At 45.4% G+C, this 11,243-nt stretch overlaps 1 pseudogene; it reads right to left on the bottom strand.

Annotated features, from left to right (window-relative positions):
- Window positions 1-10,624: 10,624 nt before the first annotated feature.
- On the bottom strand, window positions 10,625-11,243 carry LOC137522206 (B9 domain-containing protein 1 pseudogene; annotated as a pseudogene).

The raw sequence follows: 11,243 nt of genomic DNA on the forward strand, positions 1-11,243 counted from the left end.
AAAAAAAAAAAAAAAAAATTGCACCAAAACAGCAGAACGAGAACATCAGAAATCCCATCATGCTTTGCACAGCATCAGGGGAAAAAAGCCCAGGCAGTTTTCTTCTGTGCAGCTAAAAATGAGGCTTGTATAAGAGAAACAAAGTTCTGATGCTGTGAAACTGTTAAAGATACACCAAGCCTTTTCAGTGCTGCTGAATCGATTTTTAGTCCGGAGGTTCACTTTACGAAAGGTTTGTAGATTGCCACATTAGATAGCCCAAGATTTCTTGGCTTTGAAGTTGAAATCTACCTTTTTAGAATTTCGTTGATTGTTGGAATAAGATTTCGAGTTTGCCACTGTAAGCATCTAGTCATGCTAAAAATGCTGTACTGGTTTTCTAGCTCCATACTTTTGAGTCTTGTGATTGGCCTAAAGAGTCCAGTTATGCAGTGTTCTGTATAATTCTGACTTCTGCAGTGGAAAGTAGGTTTTCTGGTTGTTTTTGTTTTGTTTTTTTACAAAAAATTGCATTCCTGAAAGCAGACCTGAACTCAGACCTCCTCTCTGCTGTAAAAGATACACAACAGCATAACCTTTAAACAAAAACCTTTCTTTGTTACAGCTGATGCAAATCTTAAAATCTGTACTGCTTCTGCTTCCTGATTCATGGAAGCAAACGTGTTAACATCCTGTGCTTTCAAATTAGCTTAATAGCCATGGCAGTCATGTGACACAGGTGTCATGTGACACGTGATTCGACACAAATGAGGGGGAATTAGACAGGCTAAACTCTTTAAATACATAAGAGTTATATACAGGGCCGGGCCGAGGCATAGGCTGGAGAGGCTCCAGCCTCAGGGCGCAGTGTAGGAGGGGGCGCACAATTCATTCAGCTGTCATTCCTAATTGTGTATGAAGCAGAAAGAAATAAGAAAATGGGATACATAACAGTGTCTGCAAGCCAGATAACTAGATATTAAGGTGTTGGGGAGGTTGTGGGCCCTGTGGCCCTCTTAGTCTAATAGCAATCAGTGTGTGACAGCTGGGGTGGGAGGGATAGAGGGGCGCACTTTGGTGTCTCAGCCTTGGGTGCTGGAGGACCTTGTCCCGGCTCTGGTTATATAAGTACAAGAGTTCGGGTCCACTTGGAGTAACAACTATGGTTGCTCAAGCTAGCAAATTGGTGAACATGGATGGCTTAAAAGGCTTCATGCATCCAGGTGCAATAAAACCTACTGAGAGTGAACTGACAGGACAGGAGTTGTACTTGTGTATTTGCACTTCACAGCACCAAGCTTTTGATGTATTTATACAAAGAGATTGAAAGAGCCACTCAGTGCAGTATCTCTTTAAATCTTAATTTACATAGGGCTGGGCAGTAAAGGAAACAATGAACACTAATTGTGAAGGCCAAATGTACAGGATTAGCATATGCATGCAAATGAGCCTTTCAATCTCCTCAATCTTGTTGGGAAACTTGGAATGCAGATTTATGCTGGGAATACACGTTTCGTTTTTGCCTTCGTTTTAGCCTTCGATTCGTTTGGTAAACGAATCGAGTGTTGAAAACTTATGTGAAAATAGTCATAATCTCATTATAGTTTCGATTAATAGACCCCAAAAACGAACGACTAGTGATCGAACATGTTTGATATTATCTCTCTTTATCCATCTAATCGAACCATTGGTAGGCTTGATGACTGTTCAGATCGATTATATATTCGTTTATGCCGTCCGTCCCTGTACTATGTTTCGTTTCTTTGCAACCTTCGCTCATTGGAAAAACGAAACCATCTGAATCGGAAAAAAAAAAACAGTGGGTGGTGATATTAACCGTACGATCGATTATTTCGGGATCGAAAAGGACAAAAGGCACAATCGAAACGAAGGCTAAAACGAAGGCACAAACGAAACGTGTATTCCCAGCATTAAGGGGCCCATACACTGAGCTGATTAGTGGCCGATCAAGATTGATCGAATGGCAAAATCGGTCAATCTATTTCAATCGCTCTGACGTGCTGGAAAATCTAGGTCAATCGGTTTATCATTTTGCATTGGACCTAATGGAAATCTAATGGCACAAAAATGCCATCAGATTGCATTTCAATTTTATACTGAAATCTATTGGAAATCTGTTCCTAGTAAAAAAATTTCCTAAACACATCAGATAAGAAATCTATCTGCTGCTAATCTAACGTGTATGGCCACCTTTATGCTGGGAATACACGGCTCAATTTTGAGCCATTTAGATGGCTCGATTATTTCCTTTCTCCCGTCCAATCGATTCTGCACTCTATTTCGCATAGGGAACAATGGGAAAAGATAAGAAAAACAAATGGAGGATAAAAATTGGGCGCGAAATTGAGCAGAGAATCGATCGGGCGGGATAATCCAGCCTCAAATGTACAGTGTATTCCCAGCATTAAGGTGGCCAACTGGTGTAAGGAAAATAAGCTGGTCCTGAACACAGCCAAAACCGCAGAACTGATCATCGACTTCACGAAAGGCCATCCCGTACTTAACCTCTTCAGGACCACAGGCTTTACCCTGAACCCCCCCCCCTCCCCCCAAGACCAGGCCAATTTTGTGAAATAAGCCACTGCAGCTTTAAAGGGAACCTTAACTGAGGGATATGGATGTTTCCTTTTAAACAATACCAGTTGCCTGGCTGTCCTGCTGATCTCTTTGGCTGTAGTAGTGGCTGGATCACACACCTGAAACAAGCATGCAGCTAATCTAGTCTGATTTCAGTCAGCACCTGATCTGCATGCTTGTTGAGGGGCTGTGGCTAAAAGTATTAGACACGGGATCAGCGGGAGAGTCGGGCAACTGGTATTGCTTTAAAAGGAAAAATTCATATCCTTCTCCGTTTAGGTTTCCTTTAACCTCCCTGGCGGTATGATTCCCGCGGGGAGGTTTTTTAACCTTTTTGCATGGAGCTAGCCTAGCGGGGGGCACCCTCTGATGTGGCAAGTCGGCACGGCGGCGATCTTAACCCATTCAGGTTCCGTGGTTTTCACGTGAGAAATGTTCAACTCCCATTCATTAGCCTATAACTTTATCACTACTTATCACAATGAACTGATCTATATCTTGTTTTTTCCGCCACCAATTAGGCTTTCTTTGGGGGGTACATTTTGCTAAGAGCCACTTTACTGTAAACGCATTTTAACAGGAAGAAAAAAATGGAAAAATTCATTATTTCTCAGTTTTCAGCCATTATAGTTTTAAAATACATGCCTCCATAATTAAAACTCGCGTATTGTATTTGCCCATATGTCCCGTTATTACAACGTTAAAATTATGTCCCTATCACAATGTATGGCGACAATATTTTATTTGGAAATAAAGGTGCATTTTTTCCATTTTGCATCTATCACTATTAACAAGTTTTTAAAAATAAAAAAAAATATAGAAATATTTCATCTTTACATTGATATTTAAAAAGTTTAGACCCTTAGGTAAATATTTACATTTTTTTTTTATAGTAAACATTTTATTTGGGTGGTTTTGGGAGGGTGGGAGGTAAACAATAGATTTATAATGTAAATGTGTGTTCATTTTAATTTATTTTTATTTTCAGTTGTAGTATTACTTTTTGGCCACAAGATGGCGGCCATGAGTTTGTTTACATGACGTCACTCTAAGCGTAACACACGCTTAGAGTGACGCATCGGGGAGGGAACGGCCAGAAAAGGCGCATCCTCACAAGTTTGCCTAAGACAGCAAAAGGCAGAACCGACCCTGGGCGCAACTAGCTCCTGTGACTGCAGGGGGCCTAGAGCGGTTAGGGAGCCCCAACTACTACTTCAGTCACTCCAATGAAGGGGTTCATCCTTCATACTAGGTGGCTACACTCGTGGTGTGAATATTATGCCCACACTTGTTTTATGACCAATGCAAGATTGTCCATCAGGCTGTATCACCAGGAGTAGGCAAGGGAAAAGGTGTTAACATTGGGCCCCATCAAAAGTTTGACTGGGAAGGGGGGGGGGGGTGGTCTTATTTAGGCTAGGTTCAGTGGTCAGTTGCAAAACTTGCACGTTATGACTGAACTGCAATGGACACTGGCCATAGACTTTAATACAAAGCCTGCATGCCGCAAGTTTGTTACTGTGATCAGTGGCGTACCTAGGGCATTTGGCACCCGGTGCTGGGTATTAAGACACCCCTCCCCCCCACTAAAAAAATGGGCGTGACCACAACCTGCGGCGTGCTTCATGGCAAAAATTGGTGTGGTCTTGACCAGATGAGGGCGGAGCTAACTGTAATTTAAAGTATTAGCTAGTATAGTTGCTCCAGTATAGCTAGTAGTTTCCCCCAGAATAGCTGCCCCCAGTGAAGATAGTATAGTTGCCCCCAGTATAGCTGGTAGAGTTGCCTCCAGTATAGCTGTCCCTGGAGGGGGGAAGCAGCGCTAGGAGGGGCAGCGGTGGGGAGAGGGGAAATATCCCCCCTCCCTCACCTGGGACCCCTCCTTCTGCCTCTCTCCCCCTCCATTCAGCGGTGGCAAGTGCAGGCTCGGCGGCGGGGAGACGTGCGGAGAATTACTCACCACTTCCGCGGTCCAAGCTCCGGCAGCGTCATGTCGTCACAGATCTCCGCCTTCAATGAAGGCGGAGATCTGTGACATGGGGTCAGGTGAGGGAGGGGGGGATATTTCCCCCCCCTCCCCACCGCTGCCCCCACTGCCCCTCCCTCTAGCGCTGCTTCCCCCTCCTGCTCTGTGCTGTGGGGGGTCGTGGCGACACCCCCCTGGGTGTCTGTCACCCGGTGCGCCCCGCCCCCCTGCGCATTATAGTAGGAACGCCACTAATCTAATCCGCTCTGAAGGAACTCCAGTACCTGAAATGGCTCCGGTTTCATCGGATTAAAGTCTCTCTCCTGAGTATGAGCCAAGAAGCGATCCCATATTCTTTTATATGTGCTGTTAGTGGTTGGTTTCCTGGACTTCAACATAGTCTGTATGACTGAATCTGAGCAACATTTTTCCCTTAACCTTTGCCCTTCAAGTTCCAGGCCATGAGATTCAGGCTTCCCGGATTTCGATGGTATACTGACCCCTGGTATAGCAATTTGGGGTTGGAGGGCAGAGGAAGAGGTGGAAGCAAACTCCTCTCTATCAGGAGGGGAAACCACGGCCGATTCGGTATGATGGCTATTACCGTAATGTTCTCCCTGAGTACTCAACAGGAATCGTAGGATTAATGGCGTTGGTGGGAATGCGTAGGCTAGTTTGGACCTTCATGGTGCTGTAATAGCGTCTGCCGCTATCGCTGCATTGCATCGGTACCTGGATATAAATCTGTCGCTTTTCGTATTTTGAGGGGTTGCCATCAAATCTAAGTCCGGATTCCCCCATCTGTTGCATATCCACAGAAAGGTTTCCTGAGATAGGCACCAATCGTTGTTGTTTAACGTATGTCTGCTCAAGTAATCCGCTGTCCTGTTGTCTTGTCCCGGAATATAGCTTGCTCTCAGGTCCCAGATGTTCTGCTCCGCAAACTGGAATATCTTCGCTGACTCCAGTAGCAACTGTAAACTCCTGATTCCCCCCCCCCCCCCGCCTCCTCACGTAGGCTACTGCTGTTGCATTGTCCATCTTTAGGAGGACTGTCTTGCCCATAATTAAATTCTGAAATGACAGCAGAGCCTGATGGGCTGCCCTCAACTCCAGTATGTTTGCTGGAGTGCGATTGAGATGTGTTTCCCAGTGTCCTTGGGCGGTCTCTTGTCCGCAGTGGGCTCCCCAACCCCTGGCGCTGGCATCTAGTAATTGTGGTCATTACTGTAGATTGGATTAGATGATTTCTGGTCAGATTCTCTGTCCGTGTCCACCAACCCAGGCTGTTCTTCATTAGAGGTGTTAAGAATATAGTCTGCTTCATATTGTCCCTGTCCCATTGGGACAAAAAACCCCACTGGAATGGTCTCATGTGCCAGTGAGCCCATCGGACCATCGGGATAGCGGAGGTTAGAGTTCCTAAAAAACTCATACACTGTCTCGCAGGTAAACTTCTCAGGGACTGAATCTGTCGTGACTTCGAGATTATCGCCAGTATCTTCTCTCTTGGCAATGAGTTCTCCCGTGTGTTTATCTAAATATACCATCTCCTGAGTTGGTTCTAATGAGCTCTTTTTCAAGTTTATTTTCCATCCAAATCGGTTCAGTGTATTTAATAGAATGTCTTTGTAGTAATATTGTATCTAGATCCTTAGATAGCAGTAGTAGGTCGTCTAAGTAGTGGAATATCCGAAGACCTTGCAGCCGAGGGAGGGCCACTAGGGAGAGAAGGACTTTTGAGAATGTCCTGGGGGCTGTACATATCCCGAATGGGAGACAGGTAAACTGGTAATGGTTCTCCCCGACTGCGAACCTGAGGTATTTTTGAAATGTTGGTGCGATAGGAACATGAAGATATGCATCCTCGATCAGTGGATAGCATCCAATCTGATTGCCTTATACATTGAGTTATTGATTGAAGGGTTTCCATCTTGAACCTTTTCAGATGGATATGCCGATTCAGAAACCTCAAATCTGAAATCGGTCGCCAATCTCCGGTCTTCTTCAGTATAAGAAATAGAGGGGAGTACAGACCCTATTTCCTGATTTTTTTTTTTTTTTTTTTTTTTTTTTTTTTCTTCCTGGTACGGGAACTATCGCTTCCTTTTCCAGTAATGTTTGAATATAATCTGTCAAAATAGCCAACCTGTCTCTTTCCTTTGGAATTCTTGTAGGAATGAATCTGGATCGTCGGGTTGTAACTTGAAACTCCATCGATGACCCTGCTGATTTGACATCGGCGGGATAGTAGCATTCTTCTGTTTCGTCAGACGTTGCAGATTACTTTGAGTGCTTTGCCAGTTTCTCTTTCCAGGTCTATAAGCTCCTGGCAGTTTTGAGTCCTTTGCAATCCCTGAAGCCGGAAGGAAGAAACAATCCACGGGCGCACTGATCCTTGTTTAAAGGATCTTCTACCAACTATCTCCGCGCTATATGCTACTAGATCAGGTAATTTATACCTATAAATTATATAGCGCGGACTGCCCCGAAAAGACCAGCAGAAAAACGGGGCCCCCTTAAGCTTATAGCTATGGGGTATCACTGGGAGAGGCACCAGTGGGGAGAAAACCAATAAATAGCCAGATTTACTAGCTAGGCAGGGGTAAAAGAGGGAAAAGGAAAAAAATTCTAATCTTCCGGTCCCATGGGTGAAGTGGTCGAGAACCAAAGACGGGGGTGGGGGGAGGACTAACGGCAAACATTTATAACATGGTCCTATGGGTAGAGGGGGTGGGGCATCTACCCAAGTGTGACGACATTAGCATAGGGAAAGTGTATTTTTCCTTCGGCCTTGGCAAGCGTGAGGTTATTGACTACCTTGGTGAGGGCACTCTCGGTAGTGGGCTGGCCGAAATCCTGATTGTAAGGGGTCAAACAGGGAGTTGGAGTCAAGGTAATGGGTCATGCGTTGGTGAACTGGACGCTCCAGGAATTTAGATGCAAAAGGGAGTAGGGAAATAGGGCAGTAGCTGGATGGAAGTGAGGGGTCTAGTAAGGGAAGTACATTGGTCTGTTTGAAGTCAGAGGGGAAGGTGGCCGTGGAGAGGGAGAGGTTAGAGGTGAGGACAGGAGCCAGAACAGGAAAGTGAGGCAGTTGGATGGCACAGGGTCTAGGGGGCTGGAGGTGGCAGGAGAAGTGGTTAGGAGACGGCTGACTTCATCCTCTGTGATAGCAGTAAAGGCAGTGAGTGGTGGGTGGGTGAGAGGTATTGGTGGAAGAGGAAGAAGTGGTGGAGTGGAGGCATGAGATTTCCTGTTGGATGCTGGCTATTTTGTCGGTAAAGTAGGTGGACAGATCAGTGGCTGAGAGGGCGGAGGTGGGGGGGAGGAGTGGTGGGGTTAAAGTGAACCTCCGGACTAAAAATCGACTCAGCAGCACTGAAAAGGCCTGGAGTTTCTTTGACAGTTTCACAGCATCAGAACTTTGTTTCTCTTATACAAGACTCATTTTTAGCTGCACAGAAGAAAACTGCCCGGGCATTTTTCCCCTGATGCTGTACAAAGCATTATGGGATTTCTGATGTTGTTGCTCTCGTTCTGCTGTTTTGGTGCAAAAAAATTTTTCTTACATTTTGAATTTGACATTTGAAGCCTAGCGCATGCAGCTGGGAGGGGTGATCAGGACACAGGACAGTTGTAACTGTGTCTCCTGCTCCCTGTCACCTCCTTTCAACCAAAAAGATGGCTGCCCCCATGACAAAGATGGCAGCCCCCATGAATCACAAACATTTGCCTATTCTTTTAAAACAGGGTGAGTAAGAGATTATATTACCTATCTATTCTAATTAACATAACTAATGTAACTTAATGACAGTATGTTTGTTTAGGCTGAAGTTCCCCTTTAAGGAGGGAGTTAAAGGTGGTGAAGAGGCGCTGAGGGTTGGAGGCTTGGGATCCGATCAGGGCAGCAAAGTGTTTTTGTTTAGCATCAGTTAATGCGGAATAGAACAGCTGCAGGTTGGCCTTTACTCCAAGAAGTCGGAGTTGAGGCGGGATTTCCTCCATTTGCGTCTATAGGCGCGTGTCTGGTTTTTGGAGGTTGAGTGTGTGCATTGTGCCGGGCTGGGGGTTGATGGGACGGCTGGGGCAGAATGTGGGGGGTGCAGCAATGTCTAGGGCTGCTGAAAGGGCCTGGTTGTATTGGGCCACAGCTTGGTTTGGGCAGGTAAAGTTTGGGAGGGTGGATGTGAGGGAGTGGAGGGGGCTGGCTAGTGCAGTGGGGTCTAGGTTACGCAGATTGTCTTGTCACTTAACTGTCCCTCAGAGGAGCTCACAATCTAATCCCAACCAGTCATAGGTCTATGTATGTATAGTATTCTAGTCTATGGCCAACTTGGAGGGGAGCCAATTAACTTATCATTTTTTTATTTGACATGGGAGGAAACTGGAGTACTCGGAGAAAACCCACACAGACATGGGGAGAACATACAAGCTCTGAAGATAGTTTCCTGGATGGTATTCAAACCAGGGACCCAGTGCTACAAGGTGACCATGCTAACCACTCCGCCACCGTGCTGCCCTATAGATGGGGGCAGGGGGCACCCAAGATACTTTTTGTCCCAGGGCTCACATTGGAGCTAGAACTGGCCCTGCCCTCATCAAAATATAGCAATGCAATAAAAAGCACTTTAAAGTCTCAACATTCAAAGGAGAAAGTATAGGTAAGCTGAGATTACCCAACATAGTTTAGAGGTTCAAACCCTCTTATTTTCAGGCAAGTCTGTTTTTCAAAGAGCAACGGCTACTAACATGCCTGGGGAGAGTGGTGTTCCAAAATATCTGTTGCAGTGATGGTTTAAATATACAGCATTATGGGCAGCACGGTGGCGTAGTGGTTAGTGCTCACGCCTTGCAATGTTGGGTCCCCGGTTCAAAACCCAGCCAGGTCCACATCTGCAAGAAGTTTGCATGTTCTCCCCGTGCCTGTGTGAGTTTCCTCCAGGCACTCCGGTTTCCTCCCACATCCCAAAAACCTACAGATAAGTTAATTGGCTTCCACTTAAATTGGCCCTAGACTATGATACATGCACTACACAATACATACATCCATATAAGACTATGGTAGGGACTAGATTGTGAGCCCCTCTGAGGGACAGTTAGTGACAAGACAATATACTCTGTATAACGCTGCGTAATGTCGGCGCTATATAAATACTAAAAATTTTTTTTTTTTTTTTTTTTTTCTTAAAAGCACTAGTGAAACTGGCCCAATTGCACCAGTGCTGGCCCTGTGATGTCATAAGCCACTGACATCTGTACCGTCATGTGCATCACTTTTGTAGATGGGGTACTACAGCTGTTGTAGAAGTAGAGTACTGATGCATAGCCAATAGAGAAGATGGTTAACAATTGGGCAGCCATCTACAATTCTGAAGAGCAAGATCTAACTAATCACTGTACAAAATTTGTAATTATCCCTTTCAACCACAGCTGCTGTGACATCCATCGGGAACAATGGTGACTCAGAAGATGATTATGTCCCACAGTAAAGAATCAGAGGTGCAACTAGGGATTTCATTGCCTGGGGACAAACTGTTTTGGTGCCCCCCCCCCAGGACAAATTGGTGTGGCTATGCATCAGAATGTGGTCCTAGTCATGGGTGGAATCGCTGCACTCAGGGCAGCCAGCGAGCCGCCTCATGCAGGTGGGGGTGCAGCAGCCCTGCTGTGCACACTCAGTGCTGCACCCAGGGACATATGCCCCCCTCCCTTCAATAGCTATGCCTCTGTAAAGAAGCTGTAGATGAGGAGGTCCTGGAGCCAACCTTCCCCCCCACCTCCCTTCAATAGCTATGCCTCTGTAAAGAAGCTGTAGATGAGGAGGTCCTGGAGCCAACATACTATTTGATCCAGTTCATGTGGAGAAAATTGATTTTAATACCTGTGCCTGCCAGAATTTCCTAATGCCTAGTAATAGCTGAGCAAGTCTGAAAGACATATCTGTGGAGCAATGTCATCTTCCTTGCTCTGTTCTGCATGAGGTGTTCTGTACAATCAAAAGCTTGTATTTGAGGAAGTGAGTGAAGACAGTTTGTGAGCATAGCAGGCTAGTTACTTGACTGAATATTGGCTGCTTTTTCATGGCACTGAAGAAGTGAATTGGCCACACCACGGGTTGGACACAATCAGTGGGTTTGACGTATCACTCATGCTATTGGTGTAGTCATGATTCTTCAGGTCCTTTGTCACTACATTGAAGGAAAGTGTCTGGAATCCTTGTGATCGAACTCTTATGACTTCTCGCCCATCACCGTGAGCCACAATCATTGGGTCTGTGAACTCTGGGCACCATCCAGTCAGCCAGCTTCTGAATTTTGTAGTTTTGATGTGGGTTCTAGAACAAACATTAGGATTTTTTTTTTTTTTTTTTGTCCTGGAGTAAATGGAAGGTGCACTGCACCATAACCTTTGACGACATCATTCCCAAAGATGTCGACTGTAGACACTGACCACAATCTGTGGCCATCTAAATAGGTTAATGCTTTTGAAGATTATTTCAATGGGCAAGTTCCACACCATGCTCTGTTGTAGATGTCTATTTTTAGAAGAGATTTGAGAGATTCCTTGCACCCTGTAAATTGGAGCCCAGTCCTCCCCATAAACAAAAGCAGTACTTGCAGTAAAGTTCATTAAATTCTAGAAATTTGGCACTCTCAATCTGCCCGGTGACATTGAGCAGGAAGACTGTGGTGGCCAT

Source organism: Hyperolius riggenbachi, chromosome 6 (assembly GCF_040937935.1).
Source record: "Hyperolius riggenbachi isolate aHypRig1 chromosome 6, aHypRig1.pri, whole genome shotgun sequence".
Classification (NCBI taxonomy): Eukaryota; Metazoa; Chordata; class Amphibia; order Anura; family Hyperoliidae; genus Hyperolius; species Hyperolius riggenbachi.